Here is a 27,017-nt window from a genome sequence, read left to right as displayed (position 1 = left end):
CGGGCCCTTAGTTGTGGGGAACATCTTCAATTTTTGTCGTGAACGAGTATGTTGTGTTTGGGAGCCCCCCCCCTTTTGGTTTTCAAATGCTCGTTTTTCCTATTCTAGAACTGACCCCCAGGCAAGCACAGCCAGCGCGAGAAACCTGGCTGCCCGGCAGTGCGAGCGGGGCCGCCGGGCAAGCGCAGCCTGTAGTGGGCGTAGCATGCGCGTCGGCTGCTAAAAACAGCGTGACGTACCACTGATTAGGGCCAATGGCTCCACAGGAGCGAGGGCCTTGCCCTGTGTCTCTAGGTTGTCTTGTGCCGGGTCGGTGACGTCATATCCCCCACAGTGCTTTGGAGGCGCGAGGAGAGGGCGGAAGCTCCAGGCCTTATTGTGGCCCTTTTGAACGAACGGTAACTCGGCTAATACTAACTCTTTTAAACCACCTTTGCGGCAGGACGTTCCCTGGATAGTACACCACGATTTCGCACGTAAAGTCGCGACCTTTGGATCTTTCCTACGGCCCTGTTGAAGCGATGAATAAATAAGTAAACAAATACGTCGACTGCGAGCGCAGGCTTATGCTAACTACTAATTTGTAAACTGCACAACCAGTGAATAAAAGGAAAGTATGAAAGAGGGGTTTATTTTTTGTTTGTTTACTTGAGGCATGTGCACCTCCGTTTTTAATCCCACTGAACAACTCATACTGCTATCACTGTTTTTTTTTTTTGCTTGCGTCTTTTATACCCGTGTAAGAAAATTATTGAATTTCCTTCTTCGCGTGCTACGTCAAAGTAAATTTTTTTGCTTATGACATAGCAGCAGGACATTGCTGGTATAACTCATCTGTAGTTATTCAAGATGAGTTCTTCAGTAATAAAAACCTCTCTTCCTCTATCCGCGCGCTCTCTCTTTCTCCATTCGTGTCTTCTTTTCTCTATCTCTCCTTTTTTTTACCCTTTCACTTTTATTGCTGAAAATAACTCATTATTTTACTACTTCAGAGAATATATATGAGATGTACCTGAGCTGATGAAAGGAATGACGTCACTCTAATACGTTCTGTGCACCCTGGTGATATTATAACCACCCTGAGAGAAAAAAACAAACCAGAAAGACCATAGCCTAAAAGAAGCCCCCTACTACGAAGCCGGGGGCATAAAGCACAGCATCTAAGCACAAAACGTGCCTGGTTGGAGACCAGAGAAGCGCACTAGTTGGGCTTCGCTATACGTGACATAGCTATAAACGCTAGGGCCATACCTAACTAACCAGCCGAGCTCACTCTAACTTAGCAAAGTTCTCGCCAAGTCATAAACGCTGACAGCGCGTCGGCCTTGCTGACGGCCTTCCCGAGTCTTCACAATAATGCGTCAGGATATACGGACATTCATAATGCCCCACGGGAAATCCCCGGGACCTCATTTCTTCCCTGTCACAGCAATTCAGCAGCGTCGTTAGTTGGGATTACTAGTTAGTTAGGACTGGTCAGAAACGAGAGGAATTGAGCAGGTATCATAAGCGAAAGAATTTAGGAAGCAAAACAGAAAGTGATTAGGAGCGATCAACTCCGCTCCAAGAAACGGATCGGTCAGAACAAAGCGAAAAAAGGGAGGGGCAGAGAAGGGAAGGGGGATGACCCAGAGATGAGCGAATACGACCCAAACCACTCTGATTGCGAGTAAGTACTGTCAATCTGTCGGCAGGCTCACCCTGTCTTTCTGGCGCCTGACATCTGATCTGTGACTGGCGCAACCAACGTTCCCATTAGAGACCACCGCATCTCGCTTTTACTAAGTGGAGCCGTCGTATCGGCAATCTCGCACCCGGGGCACATAATCTGCGACTAGCGGCGTTCTCTTATTTACCTTTGTTTGGCGTGTAGTAGCAATAAAACGGAGAGAAAAGGAGGGAACGTCTCTTGACGGCGCGTGTTCTCTGGCCGTTAGCGACCGAAAATCGCCGCCCCGAAATAGGCCGGGAGGAGTCACGTTTGTATTGGCGCAAACGATGTTCTCACGTAGCGCGGCTTTCGGCCGTAGAAACGCGTGCAAGTCACGCGATACGGCGTTCTCGGTATTCCCTCGCGCAAACAATGCCTTTTCGTCGTATCTTCAATATTTTGGTTCTGTACCGCTATTTGTATCTCCTTTCTTTTTGCAACGACTGCTTTCCCATACCCTTCGGTTGGTCTTTTTATCGATGGCGAAGTATGCAACCAAGTGAGCTCCATTTTCTCTTTTTTGGAACAAAATTTTGGAATCTACAAAGGCGGAATTGCAGGATAAACCTGTAATCCACATTGCAATCTACCGAACTCCTCCAAAGTCAGCTTTAACGCTGTAGTTCACATGAATTTTTTGCAGTGAAGAATTTTGTACAGGACAATATCAGAAGGCTTATGTCACAGTATAGTGGCTCAGCATCCTTTATTAGTATATACGAACACCAAAATACCTCCATGTATCCCTTCGTAACGCTGTGCTTCTACGCCTTTTTAAAGTCAACTTCACTTCTTTGCACAAATTTGTTGCTAAGAAGCGAGTATTAAGGAAATGTATAAGAAGTTTCATGTAAAGAAGAGAAAGTTCTAGGGAATTTTATTAACAGCAATTTGTGTGCTGCAAAAGTGACAAATTCAGCGTCGCAAAAAGAGAGATGGATCTTCTCGCTAAAGTCTACATAAAAATTCTTGAACAATCGAAAGAATACAACTTAAAACGTTGCTAGCTATAAGATGTGGTATTGTAAGTCCAAATGTTGTGGTGCGCTTGTAAATCTTCCATGATAACCCGCCGCGGTGGCTCAGTGGCTAAGGCGTTGCGCTGCTGAGCACGAGGTCGCGGGTTCGATTCCCGGCCGCGGCGGTCGCTTTTCTGATGGAGGCGAAAAGCAAAAACGCCCGTGTGTACGAGATTTCGGCGCACGTTAAAGATCCCCAGGCGGTCGAAATTAATCCGGAGCCCTCCACTACGGCGCGCCTCATCGCCTGCGTTGCGTCGGCGCGTTAAACCCTACAATCAATCAATCAAATCTTCCATGATATGAAACAGTAACGGCAGAATGAATGGCTATGTTTGAGGACGCCAAGTTAGCGTAGACCTGTAAGGTAGTGGCAAAGCGAGGAAAGAGGCGTGGGAAAGAGCTGTCAGGCTGACTGAACGCAACTGGTAAATAAATGTTCCTGTGCGCGTCATGTATTCGCCCAGCAATGCCATTATATTTCCCGTGGATCGGAAATACAGCACTCGTAAATAAGCTACTTGGGAGAGCTTTTTTGCATTACACGCGAGTAAACGGTGGAGCACGCTTGGAGGCTCTTAGGTACGTGACCGCAAATTAACTACTCCCAACTTACACCTGAGATTAATGGATGAGAGAGAGAACCGGTAAATTTATTTATTTATTTATTTATTTATTTATTTATTTATTTATTTATACTTTACGTTCCGCCCAGAATAATAGATGGAATAACCTACCACAGCACACTGACAGTCTGACATAACAAAATTTCAATACATGTTGAAAATGAAAGTACCTAAACCTGCTTTTGCTAGCCGTGATATTTTCTGCCTTGTAGTTACGTGTCCGCAGTTGCTATTGCTTGTGTTTTATGCATCTGTGGCTTGTTATGTTGTTAGCGCATATTCTTCTTTCTTTGTTGTTTTTGTATGCGCGTGCTCCCCTTATATAAATCTCTCCTATGTAGGGCGTTTAGGGGCACCTCAAAAAATAATTATATGACCAGGTTTCAAACCTGAGTGCTTACCCAGTTTTGTGAGTTTTTCGGTCGGTTCTAGGGCATTTTTTTCTTCATGAATTTGCGTTGCTCAGCGCGATTTCTCTCGCTCAATCCTTCACACCCATTTCGTGATGCCGGCTGTAGCGACAAGCTCACCGGACCACCGTGACACATATACCCCGCTGCGAGCATCAACGTAAACTAGATAGAGGTAGAAGAGGTCTGTGTGATACGGTTGAACACGGTCTAACGGAACCAGCAAGAATTGCCTCTTTGGGGAAGCATCAAACAACACTGAAACCGGCGTCATCGAGGTAGCTCAGAACGGAGCCTAGAAAAGATCATCGCGGGCCTCTCAAGTAAACCAAGGCTTCATAATCGTGCTAACAAGTGAAATAAAGGTTTATATGTGCTAAACTATAAAACACAGCATCAAATTAGAGGCCGATCAGCCATTTCGGTAATAATTTGACTTGCTACTGAGGGTGAGCAATAAACATTGCTAAACTATTTCAACAGCTAAAACACAAAATGCGCAGGCAATCTTTGAGAGGGGGAGGGGTTAGAGAGGAAGCGGTTGGTTAACAAGCGCTTGTTTGAGGCAAAAATGCGTTCGAAAGTGGTTTACCCTTCGCACCTGGCTCCTGAACGATTTCGTGAGAACACAGACCACGATTCAACCGTATATGGGAAACAAAACAGCGATATAAACAATAACCTGAGGAAAAAAAGAAATGCTTAAGGTTGGTATAGCATAAAACCACATTGAAAACTTGTATTACGTCACTGCAATATTTCGCAAATGGGTAGCGAGGAGCAGTTTGGTTTTCGGTTGCTTTTAAATACAGAAAGAAAATGCTCAAATAAAGAAAAACATGAATTCAATCAAGCAATGCTTCCGCAAGCTAGCAAGATCTTGGAAAAGGTGGACTTACGCGGTCTGACGACTAAATGGGAGCTCGGAGTAGCAGCACGAACCACTGCAGCAGGGGGAGAAAATGGACAAGATTGTACCGTGTAGAAGAAAGAAGTTAATGTTTGAAGATGGTTTAATAATCTTCGAAATCATGGCAAATTTTCTAATTGCCGCTTGTAAGCTTGATAAACAATAGCACATCTCCTGCGAGCTTCTTATAGCGCGATTCAGTCGACTCTCACCTGTCACAAATCCTTTTGTTAGGAGGAGATCGTGACTGCAGGGGTTTTAGTATTTGCCGCCGATCCTGAGTAGAACATTAAAAAAAAGAAATTTGTCGCGATGCCAGCTTTGCATGTAACAACTGTTCAAAAATAACCTATTCATCAAATCGGTGCTTCGCGTAGCGGAGCGACATTTCGGCTATAAGGCGAGCCGTGGTAGAGCATTCCGGATTAGTCTATACCGCATGACTGACCTGGAATCTCTACCCAAAGGCGTTTTTGTTTCTCGTGTTCATAGGAACGGAACCCGCGAACCCGTGCTCAAAGCAACGCTTTCCTCCGGGACCCCGCAGCAGGTGGAAGTGATTGATGACATAGTTCGCTGGGCGTTCTACGGAGCGGTAAATTCAGCAGATGCCCTCGTGAAGCTACCATGAGACGACAATAAAAATAGCTGTACTACGGCAGTGCACCAGTACTTAACACGGTGCGTGGGAAACCACCGCCAAACCTTAGCTCACGCGAAATTTCCCCACAGACGACGCACGATAAGAACACAACGCTAACGTCGAGCACACCTTGTTGCCACAAAATTCGCAAGCAGAACGGAAGGTTAAGAGCGATGAACACCCGCGTTGCTTGGAAACATGACATCAAAGATTAAGTACACGAGGATGAAGAACGCTTCCAAAAAGGACTACCTCTGTTCGAGGATGAAGGCCCGACACTGAGTACTGCAATTTTTTCTGCCTCTAGAAAAGCTCGGGAGTAGCGACAAAACCGATGCGGCAAGGGTCTCGACGCTCACTTTCTTTTCTTGTTTTTAGAGCTCGCGGTAAAAGCAGCTGAGTTGTACGGCCGGATGTAATCCCCGACGCTTGCAAGGTCTGTATTTTCCTTCACAAAGAAAAATGGTTAAGGGTTAAAATTATTAACGCTACACACACACAAGAGGGATTCAGGTGCAAAGAATGCGGCTTTAATAAATGCAATCTTCCACAAAGGTAGTGTACTTTCTTTTTATCAGCTGCTGCACTTGCCTAGCTAAGTATGATCACCCGAGCGATGTCTCCATTCTACTGTTTCCTTTGCTGCCCCGTCGTCGGCTGTTTTTGCTCATACCTGTCAACGCCACTGAACGCCAGGAACCTCATTAATAGCTTAACTGCTACGCAGCCGGTGGTTGCGAGCTGCTGATTACGTACACGGTTGCGGTTGCCGCCATGTAAGACTGTCAGACAGTTTTTTATTTGTTGTCCCGTCATGCTCTCTTCATGCTGTTTTACGATCGCACAACTGTACTTACAAGGTTACTTGCAGCTACCAGATGTCAATATTTTATTATAGGTGATGCTTTTTTATCGGCTTGAAGCTGTCTGTCACCATATGTGCGTGGTTACCTGTCAGTCGCTGTGCGTCTGTCCCTGGTATTACTGCGCGTGTGCACGAGTTACATATCTAAAAAAATTGGTCGCCGTCCCGCACTGCGAAACTGGATGTCCAGCGAATCTGTTGTACACCACTACAAATGGTGATGAAGGAGGGTATGAAATGTTTCTCGTCGTCTCGGCGGGCTCGTCGCTTGCACTCGGCCAGGGTCACTCGATAAGGGTACAGAGTATTTGCACTCTTTTCTTCCTTTGTTCCGTGCCGCCGCCACGACCATTGACATTACGTGACATTTACGTTGACATTACGTGACATTTGATTACACTGCGAAAGTTCATGGGCGCCGTCATTTTGTTGTTTATGCGTTTTAGTCGGTAAACTTTGGTAGCCTTAGCTTGTCCTACCTGCTCTGCGGCTGTGCGTGTCTGACTTCGTCCTGAATGCGAATCAAAGATAACGCGTGTAACAGCATTCCAGCAGCAGAAGTGTGTCCAAAGATGTGGCAGATGCTGGCTCCTGCCTAACCTGACGCATGTGCTCGGCCTCTTGGGCACGAACTGCTCTATTTAGGGACACTAGTCCTGCCGAGCCTTCAAAGATAATCTGCAGACAGAATCTTTACGAGGACCACATGGTGGGGAGGTCCCATTTTCACAGGCACCGTATCATCAACATTGCCGTTTCAATGCTTGTTTTATAATTTCCTTAAACAAAGGCTGAGCGCTATGCTGTACGCTTGATTAACCTGACGCATGCGCTCGGTGTCTTCGGCCTTGGCGTCTTGGAATTTTCTCCGCCTACGGAGATCGTTTTTGCTTGCGGTGAAGAAATCGTTGGAGGGGTAGAGGTATACGGCTTTGCTGTAAAAATTTGCGCAGCCTGCAGTAGTGGTATAGTCCCTGGAAATGTGGATAGTCTGCCGTCCGAGGCCTTCCGCGAGGTCCTTTTGGCAATGCAAGCATCGGGCAGACAGCACACCGGTCGATGGCAGCGCGGTCTCAGTAAACTGGCCCTGTTTGCTACTGAGACATTTTTTTTTAAAATAAATAGTTGTTTTGATGATTTAACCTGACAATATTATTTCTTCGCATCTTTTTAGGGTCCGAATAAATTTGGTTAAGAATTGTTAAATTGTGACCACTACTACTGACGCCGCTGATTATGTGCTCATCGTCGAGTGAAAACGACCACAGGTAAAAAGCAGCGTGCAAGCAAACGACGCTTATTTTTCTCTTTTAATTGCTAAAAAAATAATTCAGGCGAGAAAAATTAAGCACACAAATAATTTTACAATAAACATTATTTGAACAGCAATTTGAATCTTAAAAATGGCTCTTCGGCAAACGCGGTGGGTGCGCTGCAAGGTGCACCGAGAGGGCGCCGCGGTCGGCTGGCGTGCTGTTTTTCACGCGCCTTCATCGCTGCGGCGACACACCCTTGTAATGCAAAACTGGCCCGGACGGCAGAATAGCCTAATTTCAGGGACTATATCAGTGGTGCAGGGCTGGAATCAACAGCGGAACTCGTGATGACCCAGCTTTTACGGGGCTTGGCTAAGTTGTTTGATGGTTTTGCTATGGTTACGCTAGGTTTCGCTAAGTTGTTGGTAGGCTTGGCTAAGTCGTTTATAGATTTGAAAAGTTGTGTTTAGGCTTCACCAAGTTATGCGTGTCTAGGCTAAGTCTCATTTCCTTCAGGTCGCTCCCTCACACATGACAGCACATCTCATTATCCACTAGTTAAATCGGATGCGTGGCGAAGCTAGGCGGAGTGAAGCTAGGTAACCACAAGCTACGATGTTGACTCTAGCCTTGCACCGCTAGTGCGAGCTGCGCACACTTTTTTTTCCAATTGGCTGCACATCCTATTGTTCCCCGGCCTCTGCTGACCCCGTACCCCTCGGGCCTCGGGGGTGGCCCAGTGGTTAGGTTGCCGGTTTCGATTCCCGGGACCTCCCTAACCGCATTTTCATCTTGAGGCGCACACTCAGAACACCTACACGTGGGCTCCTTGTCTCTTTTCCACTTCCCCTCACACTTCTGGGCTTAGCATTGTCACCCTCTTCACTTTGATTCACCCTCTTCACCCTCTTCGCCGATGATGATAGTTTTCTGGTAACGCTCCATGGCGGAACTAAAAGCCTAAATGCCTCCGTTGTTAAAACAAGGATGTTTCTGATATTCCGGGAATTGAAACCAGGTGCACCCGCTTCTCGGGTTAGAATCATAACACCGGGCCGCTGGTCTTTGTTATTAAACCGAAGCTACTAATTAGTGTCCTCACCGATGCCGTTGTACCCCAATACGCCCTGCAGGAAAGTCAACATTCTCTGACGATGATGGTCAATGATTGTCGGTGGAGTGAAAGAAAATAACGCTTCCCCTGGCCGGAATCGAACCTGGGTCTCTCGCGTTATGAAGCCGGCGCCTATCCGATTGCTCCATTGTGCCATGGTCGAAGCGAACGCCAAGTAGCACGTACCGATCCGCACAGTACACCCTAAACACAAACGTTAGGCCTGCGGAGTGCACACCGGAGTGTTGCTGTGGGTGTTCTAGAGAAGTGGGGAGCACCCCCAGAGTAACACATAATTGCAGTGTGGGATTGGCGAACCAGAAGATCATCCCGAGAAAGCTTCGCGTGGAACCATCGTCGTCGTTAGATGTCTGCACGATTTTTATTATTGAATAGACATAAAACGTGTGGTAGGGGATTGTCCATTTAGGCCCTTATGGACAAAAAAAAGACGCAAAGCTGTGTTTAAATGATAAATTCCGGCAAGCGAACACATCGGTCAAACTGGTTTAATCTAGTCAGGGGTTGTTTCGAGTGCAGCAACCTCGCTACGCAATAGAGCAGTTTTTTTGTGGAAAAGACGGCGTTCTGCTTCTTCTCTTCAGCCTTCTCAGATAGCTGTACCAATATCTCAACTCACTAAAGGCGGGAACCTGCAGTGGGCCTCCTGCTGTCACTTATTACGAGCGCGCATCAAAAGTTTTTCTTCCCCATGTGAAAGTAGGATGTGTGCACCCCGAACACCCCCCCCCCCCCCCCTCCCCCGACACACACAAACTCATGTACCCGTTTCTGACAGTTAGCTGCTCCGTCTAAACAGCGTATAATGTTCTGAGAATAGGCGTTTTTGAAAAGAAAGGTCTGATGGAACACACACCCTTTATTCTCTATAAATCACGCCGGTAGAATTACCTAATTTCAGTAATTTGTAATTCCTGTATGTGAGATAAAGCACGGTGAACGCCCTTAGGATTCTTTCATTACCTCGCTTGCATTGTTGGACACTCTATAAAATGGCAATGGATACGGTATTATTGAAAATCAAAAAGCCGATGAAGCGGCCGGTATGGGCCTTAACCAGCGGAAATACCGCAAAGTATACTTCACAAAAACAGACGCTTCTACCATGGCCCATCGCTTTGCAGTAACTGAAAGAAACCGGCTATGGCACAACGAACCAAATAACGAGGTATATTTGCACGCGACTGACCCTGAATTGACATCGAGACTTCCAAGGCAGCTCCCTCGTAGGCTGAATACATTATATCATCGCCTACGACTGAACTCGGCATACACCAACAGTTACCTTTTTCGCCTCGGACTGACGACCAACCCATACTGCGATAACTGTTCTTCCATAGAAACCGTCGAACATATCTTATTAGAATGTGTGGCCTATTTGGCACCAAGATCCAGTTTTTTTGAAGATATTGAACGCCTAGATCAAGGGCCGGTAACTTTGAAGACCATCCTAGGACCCTGTACGCGCCCGTCAAAGCAGCCTCAGGCTCCAAAAAGTTTGTTTTCATATTTGGAGGACATTGGCCACATTTCAAAATTGGGAATTCTGTGACACATTATACAAAATAGTCCGTCAAGCCCGTCAAGCCACGCCAATGTTTTTTGTTTGTTTGTTTATTTTTGTTGTTTTTTTTTTCTGCCCACCCCTCTCTAGGACCTGTTTTGCCTACATCCCTGACCCCTAGCAGAGAATCATGTAGGCGATCGCAAACGCCGGCAAAACTCTCTGCTTTTTCAATAAAGAGCCTTCTCTTTCTCTTTCATTATTAGCAGCCTAGTAAAGGTAACAATTAGAAGCCTATTTTATTACTTAGTAATGCTTCTGTCAGGGCCCGTGGTTCAATAAACATTTTTTCTCGTTGGAAGTTTGAGCCAAACCTTCCCCCTCATGGTCACTAAATGTGAGTACTACAGAGTACAGAGTACCTTTGAGTGGCGAACATGACCACCTCAGAGTAAGTAAGGGCGATAGTATCATTGGACGTAAAAACGCCAACAAAAAAACGTCATCCGTTCATTCAGATGTACCGAGACTAAGGAAGATTTGTTCAAGGGCATCATTTTGGACAAGGGAATGTGCGGCCGAGCAGGCAAACGAGCAGATTCTCTTAGTTGGTTTCGGCCTTAAAGGGGCTCTGCAACCCTTCCGATAAGTGCTTTCACTCTTTCCTTCGCGTCTGGATGCAGTAGGAAAGCTATAGTTATTGCCGGCAGGGAGCGGCACTGCGTGGTTTGCTCGTCGCTGCAGACCCGCCTTCCCTTTCTGCTTTGATTTTGCGGCTTCCTTTTTAAAATGGCTACCGTACGCGTTCATTGCTACAACTGAAGGAAAACCGGCCAACAGCCGCTAGATGGCCTTAGTGACGTAATTCGAGCCCTCGAAGAACTTCAAGACGGGGAACGATAGAAAAACCTTTTGAGCGAATTTCTGAGTTACCCGATGACCATAGAACAGTCATGTTTGGCTGAGGTACTTTGCGACCCCCTAGTATAAGTACTGGATGTGTTGGTTGACTACGTTCTGCAAGCATTTAAGATTTTGGATAGAGTTGAAGGAAGTGTCGCAGGGCCCCTTTAATGAATCAGGAAGGATGATCCCGCCATGGTTCCTCGCCTTTCTCTCTAACTGCTCGTTCCGCACATGCGCCTCTGACTTAGTAGCTGCGAGGCGGTCACGTTCACTACTGAAAGAGAGCTGCAGTTTCAACCCGGCAAGGGCTACTCGCAGGATACCAGCCGCACACTTGATATTCCGGATTTCAAACTTCATTTTTAACTCACAAGACTCGAATTTGATTAGAAGTTCTGATTGAGCAAGTCCTGCGTGTGGAAACTGCATGAGGTATTAATACTGCTTGAACCAGCCATTCGGGTCAATAACAACGTAAAGTTCTGCAACATGTTGAGCTGACCCGCTACACCACAGTTTTTTAGAGCACAAAAAGTCGTTTGCGCGTTCATTTGCAGAGAATTAGACTTCCAAACAAATTCTTACTTTTATACAAAGCCTTACAACTGTGTAAGGTTAAAATTAATATTTCTTGGCCGCAACTCAAGCTTGGACTCCATAACACCTTGAGCGAAATTCTGGAAGCGCAACGAGCAAGCCAACTAAATCGACTTGCTCTAACTCCAACTGGCCGGGTTGTTCTGGACAAACTGGGCTACCCCATCCCTGCACCATCTAACGCGCCTACCCGGATCCCATTAAACATACGAACGAACATCAAAGTAGCCCCCATTCCAAGACACATGCACCCGGAATACAACAAAGGGAGAAGACAGGCGAGAATAAGATACTTAAGCAATAAATTCACCGACAACCCGGATGCATATTTTACAGATGTCGCAAGAAATCCCCACCGCCAGGCCCACGTTGCAGTGGTCGTGGGTTCCGAAGGGACATCAATCTCAGCTGCAACAGTCCGAACAACCGACACCGATGTCGCAGAAGAGACAGCCATCGCCCTAGCGGCCACCTCCAGCAAAAAGCAAATTATTACAGTCATTACTGACTCTCAACAGGCGTGCCGGCATTACCTATCAGGACGAATATCTCTGCATGCGCTCACACTACTAAAACACGCCAAAACTCTCCCGACCATTCACATTGTTTGGACGCCTGGTCATGCCTCCCTCCCGGGGAATGAGGCGGCTCACGCCGCTGCCCGCGACATTTTACACCGGGCATTCCAAAGGAAGGCCGACGACACACCTCCAATCGCCTCGCCCAGCCAGTCAGTCCCAAAAACATACACGGACATCTTATATCATTATCGCCGGGAGCGCCTCCTTTACCCTCCTCCTCACCCATTACTCAATACACAAGACTCTCGAATCTGGCGCAGAATCCAAACCCAGACTTACTACAACATGGCAATTTTGCATCATATTTCACCAACTGCTTTTCCCTACAACTGCACAACATTCAATGCACCAAACACCACCTATCACCTCGTATGGGAGTGCGTCAAGCATGCCAATCCAACTCCATCACCTACATTGGAGCAGTGGGAGGACAGCCTGACCAGTTTCCAGCTCGAGGATCAGGAGTACCTGATCTCCCGGGCGAGGGCTGCTGGGGGGCCTGAAGGCGGCCTGGACTGAGGCCACCACCCACTCTCTTTTCCCCCTCCCCTTTCCCTTAAAAGATAAATGTTATTCCTCCACCTCCTCCTTCTTGGCCGCAACATGTGATAATGTTTCTTTTATCCTATTTGGGTTGAGTTCCCGACCTTTTCTACTGCAACACGTTTGGCCTTGCAAGAGCAGGGCTTTTGAAGAATTTACAGAGTGTTTATGTCACGTGCGAAGAGGGCTGTCAGCCATTGTATGTATTTAGTGCTCAAAAAAGCCGTCCAACAGCCGCGACCCCGCTCAAATGACGTCATTCTAGCGGGAAAATACCGCCAAGACAAGGAAGCAGACACATATTTTGTGATCGTTTCTGAGTTATATGATAGGTGAAGAGCAGTAATGTTTGTCTGAGGTACTTTCCGACGCAACATACTAAGCGCTAGACGCACTCGTTGAATACGCTGTGAAAGCATTGGAAGTTTAAAGAGAAGTTGAAGGAAGTGCTGCGTGGTTCTCTCAAGGCTAAAAACAAGCAGCCTCAATACGAAGGACAAAAAAATAACTGACAAACATTTTTTTCCGCGTGAGAAGTACATATGTGATGGGAATAAGTATAGAGCATCTGTGAACATGAAAAAAAAAAACTTAAAATCCTGTTTGTCACTAAGCGGCGGAAGTTTAGCGCTAAAGTTTAGTTTCGATGCACGGTTCAAGAGCGAACGCTAAGCGCAAAATTCGTTTGTCTTATAATTACACCAGCCACGTATGAGAACACAACATTAAGAGCTTGGTTTCGCGTTGGTTACGCAATTTCTTTGGTGGGAGCCGTAGTTGCTAAATAAACCGCCAAGGTCTCGGTACAAACCGGTACTCCAACTAGCCCCAAGGGGAAGAAAAAGAACTTGCAGGGAAGTTTGGCAACCGGCGTCTCTAGAAGTGCGCACACTCTGCTTCTGCAACCGTTTCCAGCACAAGAGTTATATTTCGACATCAGTACGTGAAAAACTCACTCAAAGGGATGTTGGGATAAGAACTTCCGAACAACACAGCACCGTTCCCCTGTTCACCACAATCACTCAATAAAGTGGTTGCTAGGTCGCTACGCCTTGCGAATCTTAAGCAGCTTCCCTCGCAAAGTGCAAGCTCAATTCGATTGACTTCCGTAGATTTTCTAAATCCTTAATACGATTCAGTTTGAGGCCTCTGCACTCAATGCACCTTGTAATGATGAACTCTCTTTGATGCTCCGTTTTATTGCCAATCACGTTTGAGCCAAAAATACGCCCTATTCCTTTTTCTGTTGTAATAATTTTTAATATGGGAAATATTTGAAGAATACGCGTCGACATTTTGTCTATACTTGTTACAGTGATGCAATATATAAAGGCTTCACAGAACATAATATAAACCACGTTTTCAACGTTCTAAAGTAGAAGCGTAGACACTATACACCATACATTATTGCTTCTAGTTTCCTTATACTAGACGCCCGAAAAAGTAAGGGCAGGTAAAACATATATAACATAGTGTGCTTCGTAGGTGGGCCGTTTTCTGTATATACTACAGTTTGCTGAAAAGGATAGCAACTCCCTGTCTATCTGGTTTAAGGGCATGTGGCATAAAATAACAAAATAATCTGCTTTTTGCACAACGGAATGGCTTTGCCTATCAAAGGATGGGTAGTAAACCATGCAAAATGAATTCCCGCTAGCGGAATGAGTATGTCGTTGTTATCACAAGTTTTCACATTGACTCGTTTTCACGTGAACTGGTTGTTGAGCAGCCCACCACATGCTGGGAGGCTAACGAAGTTTCTTTTTTTCTTTTTTTTCGAGTCGATAACTGCTTTTATCACAGCTTCTCACCAAAAATACGGGGATATCTCCATTAACGCGAAACCCAGGGAAGGGTGGAGCATGCAGTGTATAACCGTATTCTTGGCGCCTTGGCGTTTTTTCTACTGAGATGAAACCGTTAGGGGGCAGGAGTATACAGCTTGCTATAAAAGTCTCTTGTCTTCCAAGCACGAATCTCTCCAGCGCGAGGCGTAACCGAGTGTCCCGGTGTTGCTTTAGTACGCGTTACCTTTCAGCGCGAGGCGTAAACGAGCTTCTCTGTGTTTGAGTACCGTGACTACATGAGACAAACGACGATTACGACGACGACGACAGGAGACGCCAAGAGCCAGAGCCCCTAAGGGGCTTCGCCCCTAAAAGTGGTTTAGTAACACGCAGAGTCTTGGCGGTCTTTTTGATTGTCGATTGTCTACCCGTGCCGCAAGCAAATGCCGTAGCATGGAACAACCTAATCCACAGGTCATCAACGGAAGGAACGGCAATGCCCCAGACACATCCGCGAACTCTGTAAGGAAAAAAAAGTATCGTTAAAGACCAGCCAGACGTCGCGGGAAGCCTTCTCCGAAAAGGCTGTTAGTGGAGGCGAAGGGAACGACGCGAGATGAGCAAGTCAGCAACCAGAGCTTTTTTTTTCTGCGTGGTGCTTGTTCTTCGTTCGCCAAACGCCAGGAAAGCCTTTCCATGCTTGCATTACGGAGTGCCCGGCTTTGAGTGCCCCGGACTCGTGGCGTTTCGCCCAATCACCTCGATTTGTTTCGTTCCCGGCAGGACGCCGCCATAGTGGCCGCGCACTTTTTCTCTTTCTTTGACCGGGCGCATGTGCGTGTGGACGACCTATGCGAAGTGCATCGATCTTCCCAGAAGAGAATCCCGCTTGCCGGCACAAAAGGATGGCTTTTTCGGACGCTGCACAAAGCAGAGGGTGGTATACGAATGACGGCGATCCAGTGCAAGTTATAGAGCCGACGTCGCAGGATACTGTTGTGACAGCTCTGGAACTTGATAGTTAAACACGTGGCCCACACAATGAAGCCACTGCCATCACCGAGTTCTGAGTTGCCCTTTGCGAACGGTCAATGACAGTGGGGTGTTTTCGCACGCCGGTTGAAGAATAGGCGTCATGAAGTGCAGCAGCCTATTTATCGAGGCCATGTACGGGTGTGACGTCCGGTCAGCGTACGGCGAAGGCCTGTGTGTATGTAAGCGCTGTCCAGAAAACTTCGCGAACTTAATCGATGCACCGGATGCTGGTACGTGGAGTGGAAACTTATCGTTCCGCGTTTTCATCCTTCTACAAATAGCACAACGTGTGGTACGGAAGTTAAAGAACCGTGGTTACTGGGGGGATTCGAACACCATAAAAGAAATCGAATTATGCTGGTCTCCCATTGAATTGCGCGAAACGGGGCCACTGCCAGAATTTCTGAAAAAGCGCTGGTCTTGCTTGACGTGAATGCAAATGATGTTTTTGGAAAGACACCGATTTGAATAATGCATTGGTTTCTTGTAATTTTCGTACAAGGAAGACGTCTAGTGTCACACGGAAACTCGTACACGCATCCTCTCTGTTCAACTAGGTTTGTTTTGACATGCTTTGTAATGTAACAAGAGGGCAAACTAGTTATCAGATAAACGAAGTGTTTTATTATTTGTGTTATGTTATTTATTGTTTTATTTATTTCCTTAAACTGCGAACCAATGCTCTAGCGGGAGCAAGAAACAGAAGATTAAAATTTATCATCAGTACGCAATACACAAATCAGAAAATACGATTGTATGTACACAATACAGACACATGTACACAATATGTATGTACACAATAACCAATACAGACCAGCACACTCAGTGAAGCGCTTGTCTATATAAAACAGCTTTCCTAATTTCGGCATTATCCTGCCTTGCCTAGAGGCAGTTTAAGAAAAATACAGCGGTGTTCTGAAGTCCTAGCTAACCCATTTTGTCTGCAACATGTTTCAACAGTTTTGAGCTATAGCTATTTAAAGTTGAGATCGGTGTTATAGACAAGCGTTTTACTGACTGTACATGTGTTTATATGCTATCAAGGCGGGGAAATACATACAGGTCACGAAGTCAGAGAGGAGAAAGGTCTAAGTATGAAAAAAGCGGTATCATAGTGCAATAGCAAGGTCACTGGATCGAACAATTCATTCGATTGAGAATCCCAACTGACAAAAATTTTTTGGCAAAAAAGTTACCTTGAATTACTCAACATTTCCCTCAGAGGATTCGCAAATACAAGTAATCACTTGCATTACTCAACTAATTGCAATTTCTTGGAATCGAGAGCAATGTCGTAAATTAAGTTGGAATTACTTCGAATAATTGTTTGCCGTGGAGATCAGATTACTTACAGAATTTCTTAAAATGCCACCAGCACAGAGAAGGCCGAAACTGGTGCCCTTTTATTGGCCGGGAGATATTGAGAATTCCAAGAAAAAAGCCTCCAAGTAATTACGGACTCTAAGAAAGCCGTACAAAACATGATAAATAGCTGAATACACAAAAGGCTCACAAAAATTTTACCTCTCCATATCACTAAGTTCCAAAACATCATTTGGACACCGGGACATGAGGAGATCGAGGGCAATTAGAGAGCGGACCAAGCTGTACGAGAACTTACTAACCGCTCAGCCAGTAGTCCAAGCTTACTCACCCCTCTCCGCAATACCTTCGGTGAGCGACTCAACAAAGATAAAAGCTTCCCAGCTGCTGAGCATCAGTCTCTCAGACAAATACAGACGAACACCTATCCCAACATCCTCAGTCTATTGAAGATGTTCCCCGAGAAATTCTCAAACGCATGTAATAAGTGCGGTGAAATATCCACACTATACCATGCATCCTAGGGTTGTCGTATTATATGGCCCTCAGTAAACACCAGCACCGAGTTATATGAGCTAGGGGAGGCAGCTCTGGCCGGCTCTGATCCTGGTGTTAAAAAGTATCTGATCTTTAAGGCCAATACTGGGGCAGAGGAAACAGGGGCCCTGGAAGGAGGGAACCTACCCTTGTCCAATCAAGACCTTTCATGTCAAATAAACGTTTCATCTCTCTCTCTTTCTCTCTCTCTCACGTAGAATTTTTTTAATAACTTAATATTTAGTGGAGTTCGAGATGTCATGTGCGTGTGCGCGTGTGCATGTGTGAGCGTGTGAACGTGTGTTCACGTGCGCTGTGCGAGTGCAAAGCGGGGGTGGGGGGGGGGGGGGGGGGCATTTCTTGCGTTAAGGACCTCTAATCCGAGGTCAAACGAACATTCTGCCATGAAATCCGGTTGAACTCCCAGGAGATTGCTATCGCGTCAAAACATCGTCAAAACCATTTGTCTTGCAAGCGCTCGCAGAGCTGGGAAACATACGGGTTTTGGTCTATTTTGCGCCGTATCACGGGTCTAATGCCTGAAGCGCCTATTCCCGCAGAAAATATTAGCGGTAATATATCTTGCGCCACGGCTTTAACATGGCCATCACTTACTGTAGGCACAGTGCCAAATTGGTTCCAGGAACTATCAGGCCGATTTCTGAGAACCTTACACGTGTAGTACCGGCTTCTCAGGCTATACCGGATAATTACGTACCGGTCCTAAAAACAGCGCAGGAACGCGTGAGGAACTCGTGCCGAACATTACTGCCTAAATTTGTGCCTTCGAAACTGCGTGGATGGGACGTACAGATGCCGTCAAAAGTAATCGGAACACTGTATCGTAAATTTACAGAAGTTTATTCTTCCGGGAATAGCCTGGCCACAGTGGTGTGGGCTTAAGTCTTAAAGTAGTCCTGCCGCGGTCGGTAGTCCGAGTCCTCGGTCGGTAAAGTAGTCCTCCCTCGGTCTGTCAGTATTTATTGAAGCTGCTTTTGTACGCACCGTGCCTTATAGTCCATAGTTACGTCTTGGCAGTATATTGTGTCCTTGTGTTTTTGTGTCTGGTGTTCGAAATGCAATGTTCGCCTGATCTGGTACATTTATGTTTAGTTGCTCTTGTATTGCTTTTACTGTTTTTTGCCTCCCCTTATGCTATGCCCCTGCTGAGGTCTGTAAGGTGTTTTATAAATAAATAAATAAATAAATAAATAAATAAATAAATAAATAAATAAATAAATAAATAAATAAATAAATAAATAAATAAATAAATAAATAAATAAATAAATAAATAAATAAATAAATAAATAAATAAATAAATAAATAAATAAATAAATAAATAAATAAATAAATAAATAAATAGAAAAAGCTTCCTGTCAACCGGCAATGGCTCTCACAAAGCCAGTAAGACCAATATTTTGTGATTTTCACAAGTCCTTGTTCTAATTACTTATGACGGCACCTATGCGTACTTCTGGCGGCTGCAATGCAGGTTATCGAAGGCGGCACCGAAAACAGCAAATCTATGACCGTTTACTTGGGCTGACTCGTGAAGCGCTTCGCCTGGTTATTCAGCGGGGAAGCATTTATTACACCCGAGATTAATGCTGGGCCCCGTATTCCGTATTTCGAAAACCATGACACTGCTTTTTTTCCCCTCTGGCTGATTTCAGGTTTGTACCCGTCGCTTCCGCGTTTACATTGCGTTATCACGCTCGCAAAATTAAAACGCAGCAACCGGCAATAGCTTCTGACGCGGCGCACGACCACCAATAACATCATGCACGCATTGCTGAGAACGGCATTTAGGTATTTGCATATGGATAACGCACAAATTCGTGTTAGTGGTGACGATGCTGTCGTTTTTCTCTTTTTCGTCTTATAAGACGTAACTATTGCTACCGAACAAGCTAAACGAACTGAACGAATTCGTTAAGAACAAAAGAAAACGCATTGTATAAGGGAAGTTCTCGGCGTTTTATTAATAAAACGTCTCCTGGCCTAAAGAACCCGGCATTGCGAAAACAAACTATCAGAAAAATCGAGGTCGTGATAGCATTGAACTCGGACACATGGTAAAATTTTAGAAAAAAAAAGAACTTTTGATACAATGATATACTTTTGAAGAAAAAAAAAACCTCACAGTTTTTGCGACACAATAATTTGCTAAAATTGCTCTATCTTGTAGGTGACTTCTACGGACATGTGACACTTGTCAGCGCATCCGGCTGCGGTTATCGCATAAACTTTTTTTTACTAAAAAATTACCTTGTGATTTTCATTGCGGAATGAAATGCAGAAAAGTTTCACCTGCAATATTAATATTATCCGTTCAAGGAACCCATGGCAAAGGAGCTAAATTAGGTGTAATAGCACGAAAAGTTTCATCTGAAGTGATGTTGAAAACACGAAGGACAAATTTCTGATACAGTTAGCCTTTCTTTTTGTAGTAATTTCCTTCTTAATAACGTGAATAGTCCTGTAACTACATAGATTTTCCAACGTCTATTTCTTTTATTCTACGCCAACTTTGCGTGTTTTGATGTCTGGTTCAGAGGAGCACTAACGTGCCACACTACAGACTCTTCTGCATCTTAGGCGAAAAGGCCCGTCACAAGAAAAGATTACCGATTGATTAAACCAGCGGAAAATCTAAGAGAAGACTGGAATATCACCCAAAGAGTTTTTTTTGTATTTTGTTTCCAACAAAAACGCTGCTGCCGTGGACGATATGACCCGACGGACAACATAGCACAATTTAATATGCCTATTTTTATCTGAACCTACAGTTACTTCACTCCTCATACTTCAAGTTGAAAAAAAAAAGTCAGTGCAATTCCACTCTGCGAAGGTAAATGACCAGCGGAGCTCCTTCTCGGTGATTGGTTGGCCACAAACTCGCGCTCAAACCATGCCGTCGTGGCGGGGAGGCGTTCAACCGGATTTTAGCCACGTTGACGTCTTGCGTTTCCCTCCTTGCGGTTCCGGGCTCCCGACGGACATTGCGCTTGCCCTTGGCGTTCACGGCCCGATCACCGCCGGTGTAGCCTTCCGCCGAGTCGGCTATTTTAAAGCAAAGCTTTATTGCGTTCGTCCAGCAATTTTGTGGAGGATGCGCAAATGACCTTTTGACCGGAGACACACCCCTCGAAGCGCATCGCGTGATTCGCCGGGCCCGCTGTTGGCACCTGCGGGCGCCGACAGCGGTCGCCACCGCCGCTGCTGCCGAGGAAGCCAACCACCCTCGCAGCCTGCCATGCATGCGGCGCTGGGTCGTTTCGGGCAACGTGGCTCGTATCGCGCCCGGCGAAGAGGAACGGTGCGTTCGCCATGAATGAACGCCGCGTTCGCCCGGCCTCCTTCTGTGAGCGTTGCACGGACCCGAATGGCTTTGAGACGTGGTCGTCAATATAGCTAAATGAAAAGTTAACAAAGCGAAACCAAGACTCAACCAGACTAAGCCAAGCTTTTGCTTTGCATATCCAAGGTTAGCCGAGCTAAGCCGCAGCCATATTTTTTTTCTGTATGAGTAGGCGTCACTGTGCAACCAGCAATGTTGGAAAGCCAGCTAACAAACCCTACAGTTATTCCGGTCTTTTTGAAATCGGCTTCCCTCATACACAGGAATGTATCGTTGGGAAGACATCTTTTTCAGGGGGTATACACGCCACTCCATATGAGAGAGAGAAACCACTTTATTTTCCAAGCAAGTTGGCTAGGAACGCGTGGTGGCTGCCGGCCGAAGGCTGGCGGGGATGGTGACGGCTCGGTCAACCGGAAGTAGCTGCGCCCCCGGTTACGAGCTGCCCAGCGCGTCCTCCCACTGGTCGACGCTGGAGCTGGGGGGTTAATGGGTTAAGGCACACTAACCCGCGTCATGTGGGCCTGTCCTCTTAACCAACCCTATATGAGAGCAGGTGGCCGAAGAGTGGGTCTGGCGAAGTGAGGAGGAGTGGAGCGGCTCTCGGTCTACGCCCGCAAAAGACCAACAAACAAGGGACTTAGCCTATAACAGGTCCTCGGTAAAAGGAACAGGTAGACGCCAAAAGCTCCGACCGAGTACCAAGGCGAAGCAAACAAACGGGTTTTCAAACCAGTCGTGTTTTGACAACCTGCATCCTTACCAACATGCCTAACTAAACTAGAGAAGTACTGTTTCCTGGGGGCTATGTGGCAACACTCGCGATCACACCGATCAATATCAGTGATGCTACTCAAAAAAGTAAATTGAGCTTTTTATTTGCTCAAGAACGTCGCGACATTGACAAACAGAGGGGAAACACGGTCCAGAGAACACTTCTTCCCGACCAGTTACAAACTCCTCCACGGCTCTTAAGTTTGACAAAGACGAACCATGAATTGAGAAAACGACCCGTCCACTGAAACTTGCGCACAAACAGAAAACCTGCGCGGACTTTGAAAAGCGAACATCAGTGGTCTGTTCCTTTCATTTTCCGAGGTCTTGGCCTCCCTCCGGTCAAATAACTGAACCAAAAAAAAAAAAAAGAAACGTCTTTTCGTACTGTCCTGAATCGGCGACGAAAATAAAAATCGTCACAAGCAACAAAACGCGCGGCTCAAGATGGCCACACAAGAGTTGGCTGCTTTCCAATTTTCCGAGACGTGAAAGCAGTACAGGCTCGGCACCGTACGAAAAAAAAGTAAGAATATCAAACATCTATGCGCATGAAAGACCTCGTCGCAAGACGATACGGCGGGGCACATTTCGTCAATAATGAAATGTCACGATCGGCCCACTCAAATCAAGCTCAAGAATAGGCAAACAATGATCTAAAGTACCTCCCACCGGGACGACATAAGCTATATACAAGATATTTATAGTTTTAAATGGATTGCTTCAAAATACCGTAGGGGCCTCTTAGGCGACGTGTTTGTTACTAAAAGCGGACTGGCTGCCGTTTCGCGAAGGTAGAGGCTTTCGGCGCCTGCTTCAACGCAAGCCGTTAGTGCGTTTTCGCAAAGTTGCCTGTCGCGACCTGCTTTCGTGAGAGGTTTAGTGACACCCCGAGTGAACGACAATCCGCAACACAATTTTTAGAGTTATGCTCACTCGGATAAATATTATTCAAGTATTTGCGTCGCACATTGTGGGGGCCTGTTATCATTCGGAAATCTTAAATCTGAGTGTGGGAGGGGATTTGAACATATACCGGCAGACACGGCAGATGTTTCAAGCGCGTCGCTTTAGTCACTGGTTGAGTGTTTTAACGCGAAAGTCTTGTACTACATCACATTACAAGAAGAGGAGGTGTCTTGTTGCGTGACAGAAAGGCCATAAAAATGCGTCCCCATATGCGCACCGCGCCTGAGGATTGGGATGGAACGGATAACTTAACTCTAGAATTGAAGCCAAAGGCCCTGTTGTTGGGAAGAGTGCAGCACCAGGGAGAAATCGTTCAAGTAAAGTTTGTACAATCTTTGTCAAAATTTTCTAGGCTACGCCGAAAGTGCACAGGCCGTAAAAAAAATCAATGTACAAGCTTAGTCTCGAGCGAGGCTGAGTTTTGAGCCGAAACGCCAGAGAAAACGCCTTTTTCCGTCCTGTATAGAATAGTTTTGTCGTAGTTATAGGTTAAGCTTATTCTTTGAATTATTTGTGGTCCGGAAGGCTTAGGTTTGGCCTAGAAAATTTTGACAACGACTTTACATAACACTGAATATTGTTCGCTTGTGCACGTAGGATTTGGTTATGCCCAGAGTAGTGCCACACATACAGACGAATGTTAAAGATCCCCAGGTGATTAAAATTAATCCGGAGCTCTGCACTACGGCGCGCCTCATCACCTGCGTTGCGTCGGCGCGTTAAACCCTAAAATCAATCAATAAATCACATACAGACAAATAAAACACAAAGAAAAGCATACCGCGCAACCATTGGTGGCATTGCCCGCGCATGCACAGAGCCACATGAGGGAGCGGAAAGTTAGTGGCAGCGGCCGGCGTTGTGGGCTGCTGACGTTAAAAAGGCCACGAAGAGGCAGTACAATTTAGGTTCGTTAGAAAAGCTGCTTTGTCCCTATAACAAGGATAACAACTTTACTGCCAACCTCAAACAAATATAGCGATATTTAGGAAAATATGTGATGAAGTGCCGACTCCATTGCCACTTTCAGGTGATTTCTTTATGACATCATAGAATGGTGTGCTGTCAGTGGCCCCCGACTCAAGCTGCCACCAAAAAAACACCATTCGATGATAGTACTGGTGTTTCTGGTACTACATTTAACAGCAGTTCCGTTTACTGAGAGAGATGTGCAAAAGTTCAAATTTATGTGCGTACGCACTCTTGAAGGCATTTCATGGACCTCTAAGCACTACAAGCTGAATGTAGCAGGTAGTTTTTCAGAATGCAAGAAAACTACAAGTAGCTTAGGCACAACATTCAGAAAACTTACTTGGCAGCAATTGGTCACTGCGCCCTAAAATATGCATTAAAGTGCATCAAAGAGCCGCTTTCAAAGACGAGAGTGATGTCCTTTCTTTTCTAACGTGAGCGCATGGTGCGCACTCCTCAAGGCTCGACTTCGCTAGTGCTTACGAGCCACCGAATTTAGAAGACGGCAGCGGGGTAATGAAGCACGAATAGCAGAACCACGATGGCACGGACGACGCGGCAGGAGCGAAGGCCTGTAACTTCGGCAATTTGAAACGATACCGAACGACTAGAGCAAGAACTGTGACGTTACATTCATCGCGCTAACACGGCTCACTACTAACGAGAGGAGGCTTACCAGGCCAACAAGGCTAAAAAAAGAAAACAAAAAATAAACAGCCGGAACCGGAAAAAGCTGATGCTATTGGCCATGGGTTTGACAAATTCAATTTCCGGTTCCGTTTACACGTTGAGGAGGAAATTTTAGTTCCGTCTATCAAAATTTTTTTTACTTTATTCTAACACAAAACTAACCAACTTACAGGCTACAGTTCCGTTTAGGCGGCAATGCCGTTTAAGCGATTTACGTTTATCGAGGTTCTACTGTATTTGATCGTATCAATTGAATGCTAATGTGCAATTAGACCGCTGATAAGTTTTCAGTGCTGACTCATATTACGGCCCTACTGCCCACATTACGTCAGCGTAGCGCGAAATTTGAGTTATTCAATATTTGTTGCATTTTTTTGTTACAAAGCCGTCATTCGTGACTGGAATGGAGCCGAGTAAGCTATCATAGACTAACAATTTCAAGTTAAAGAAAGCTGTATTTTGTCTTCATGGCTCATTTAAGAACGCTGCACGGCTGCCGAGCTGTGCTCAATAACAGCTCTGGTTTTAGCCGGTTTGACCTGGCTAAACTGGCTTCGGCGATAGAACAAGGTTTAGCTCAACTGCCCCTCGCCAAGCGCCCAAGTGCCCCTCGCGAAGCGCCCGCGCTAATTCTCAGGGAGTACCTGCGGCACCGCAGTCTAAGCCCCGGATATTCCCGTGTGCTAACAATACATGTAACAGCACTTTTTTTGAAAACCGTGGGTGTATCATGTAAAGAGTCTCACATGTCTCAGCTGAATGTTTTGTCTTCCTTCACCTCCCCGTGCGGACACTTCCTCCCGTGGCCCACCATTTAAAGGTAGCCGCACTGAGCATACGTCACCCACTAACTTTATCTCGGTATCTGACACAAACGATGCGCCAGCCAGACGGGGACCCCTGACAACGAGATTACAATAGTCGGAAAGGGCTTTTACCAAAGTAATGACGCTGGAACCGAAGTCATTTTTATTCCTTCACCGGAATCGAATGGGAAGATTCGGAGAAGTTTTCTTCTTACCATCTTGAGACGGAAGCATCCGAGACAGAAATTTCAAAAGTAGAACAAAAGAAAAACTAAAAGAGCATGTGGGCCCCCTTCGGCAGCGTAATCCACTCCGCCGTTAACAGTGTCTACGTCGTAAAACGTTGCCGTCTGGCATTCACGCAAGGGCAAGGGCATGGCGGGGAAGACCAATCACGAACCACGGCAGGAGACAGCGGGAAATGAGGGCTTAGAGCGAGACCACCAACCACTGGGAACACCGAAATAACTTTGGAGATAAAAAAAAAATCGACCTTTGTGCGCAGAGGCACGTCCCACGAAGTGAAACACAATACAATAGGGTTAGTGGTATTGGTTGGACGGCTTTTTTTAAATGCATAGCATTTTAGTAACTCACAATGTCACGCGGCGTTCGGCCTAGTCCGCAGCCAGGCCACTACACTATAAAAGAAACAACAGTTTCCGGCGCCCGGATTCGAACCCATGACGGCGCGGGCGGAACGGCAAGTGCCGGGCGCACTACCGATTGAGCCACGCAACCAACACGGATTTCGATGCACCGATAGCGCCTTATATCCTTCACTCATTTATGGTTTGTTTCGAAAGCGCCATAAGTTGTCACGCGCCTCCGCAAGATGGCGACACAGGTTCCGCGATCGAGACTATGATCGAGAGACCCGCCATAAGTTGTCACGCGCCTCCGCAAGATGGCGACACAGGTCCCGCGATCGAGACTATGATCGAGAGACCAGCAGCGCTGGTCGCGTCTCGTGCTGCCGGGACGCCCCGCTGTAGCCCACCGCAAATTTGATGACGTGCAGCGTGTAACAAGAAAACCAACAACCAATACGTAATCCATACGACTTGCCGGCGCACCCCCTCGGAAATGCTGTGCATTTGATCGTGCCCCTCGCGAGGGGGATGTTTTTTGCTATGCATTTATTCAAAATTCATATGAGGACGTCTTTGATTCGAAGTCATGAAAACACATGTGGTACACCCATATATTGCACATACATTTTATGTACACAGTATTGGACTAAGCAAAAATATGACATATGCAAATTTAGGCATACGATATTGTACAATAGGGAAAAAACGTGCTACATACACATTTACAATAACACGGTTAGGCGGGCTAGTTGGTATTCTGAATTCTTGGCTGTAACTTTTGCGCAACTTTACACGGTGACAGGTACAGGTCTTCGAGTCCCTTTTTGTATCGGTCTCCGTCTAAAGTTGCGCAAAAGTTACAGCCATGAATACACATTTAGGTACACAATACTTGATTACGAAAGAAGAACTTCGAAAGTTCTAGTCCCTACACAGATTTTTTTTTTTTTAAGTTTTGCTTTTCAGAGTCTTGGAGGTACACAGCGGGGTTCTGTTTTATTGCCTAGGAACACGCGATAAGGTAACGTAATACCGAAGAAGTTAACGTCAATAAAAATACAGTTGGCTGATTGTCACTGGTCGTACTGTTGCCGTCTAAATTGGTCCTTTCAGAGTCTTGCAAGTAAACCTCAAGGTGCATTACATAACCAGGCACGCTAGGGTGACGTAACACCCATGAAGTTAAGTCTCTCTCACTGAAACTCATCATTCCTAATCATGTAGCAATGAAGATACGGAACAACTGCGATGTACTGTATAAAACACGAGGATTGTCCTTACAAATATTCTCCTTAGACACTTTTCTTTTGCTCTTGGCAAATCCAATCAGCAGAACTGAAAGGTATCTTATTTGATTAAGAAATATTCTGCATCGTTTATAAGATCGCCACGGCATGCTGCAAACCGAAGCTCACATTCTACTATGTTGAAAAGCCAACAAAGATTTTATTAGCATCCAGGTAA

The 27,017-nt window shown here is 45.9% G+C and overlaps 1 protein-coding gene across 2 annotated transcripts in view; it reads right to left on the bottom strand.

The window, feature by feature from the left end:
• Nucleotides 1–27,017, bottom strand: part of LOC144159336 (GILT-like protein 1) — a 239,541-nt gene that overhangs the window by 38,009 nt on the left and 174,515 nt on the right. Inside the window, exon 2 of one of the 2 annotated variants that reach the window (XM_077690751.1) lies at nt 4,666–4,710. The exons of the other annotated variant lie outside the window; for it this stretch is intronic. The gene's annotated coding sequence lies outside the window, so the exon portion shown is untranslated. The remainder of the gene's footprint in view (nt 1–4,665; nt 4,711–27,017) is intronic. 2 annotated transcript variants of the gene reach the window in all.

This window comes from Haemaphysalis longicornis, unplaced genomic scaffold (assembly GCF_048455015.1).
Source record: "Haemaphysalis longicornis isolate Haplotype H1 unplaced genomic scaffold, Haemaphysalis longicornis Haplotype H1 scaffold_10, whole genome shotgun sequence".
NCBI lineage: Eukaryota > Metazoa > Arthropoda > Arachnida > Ixodida > Ixodidae > Haemaphysalis > Haemaphysalis longicornis.
The sequence above is the reverse complement of the archived record's forward strand: the minus strand, read 5'-3'. Positions and strand labels throughout refer to the sequence as shown.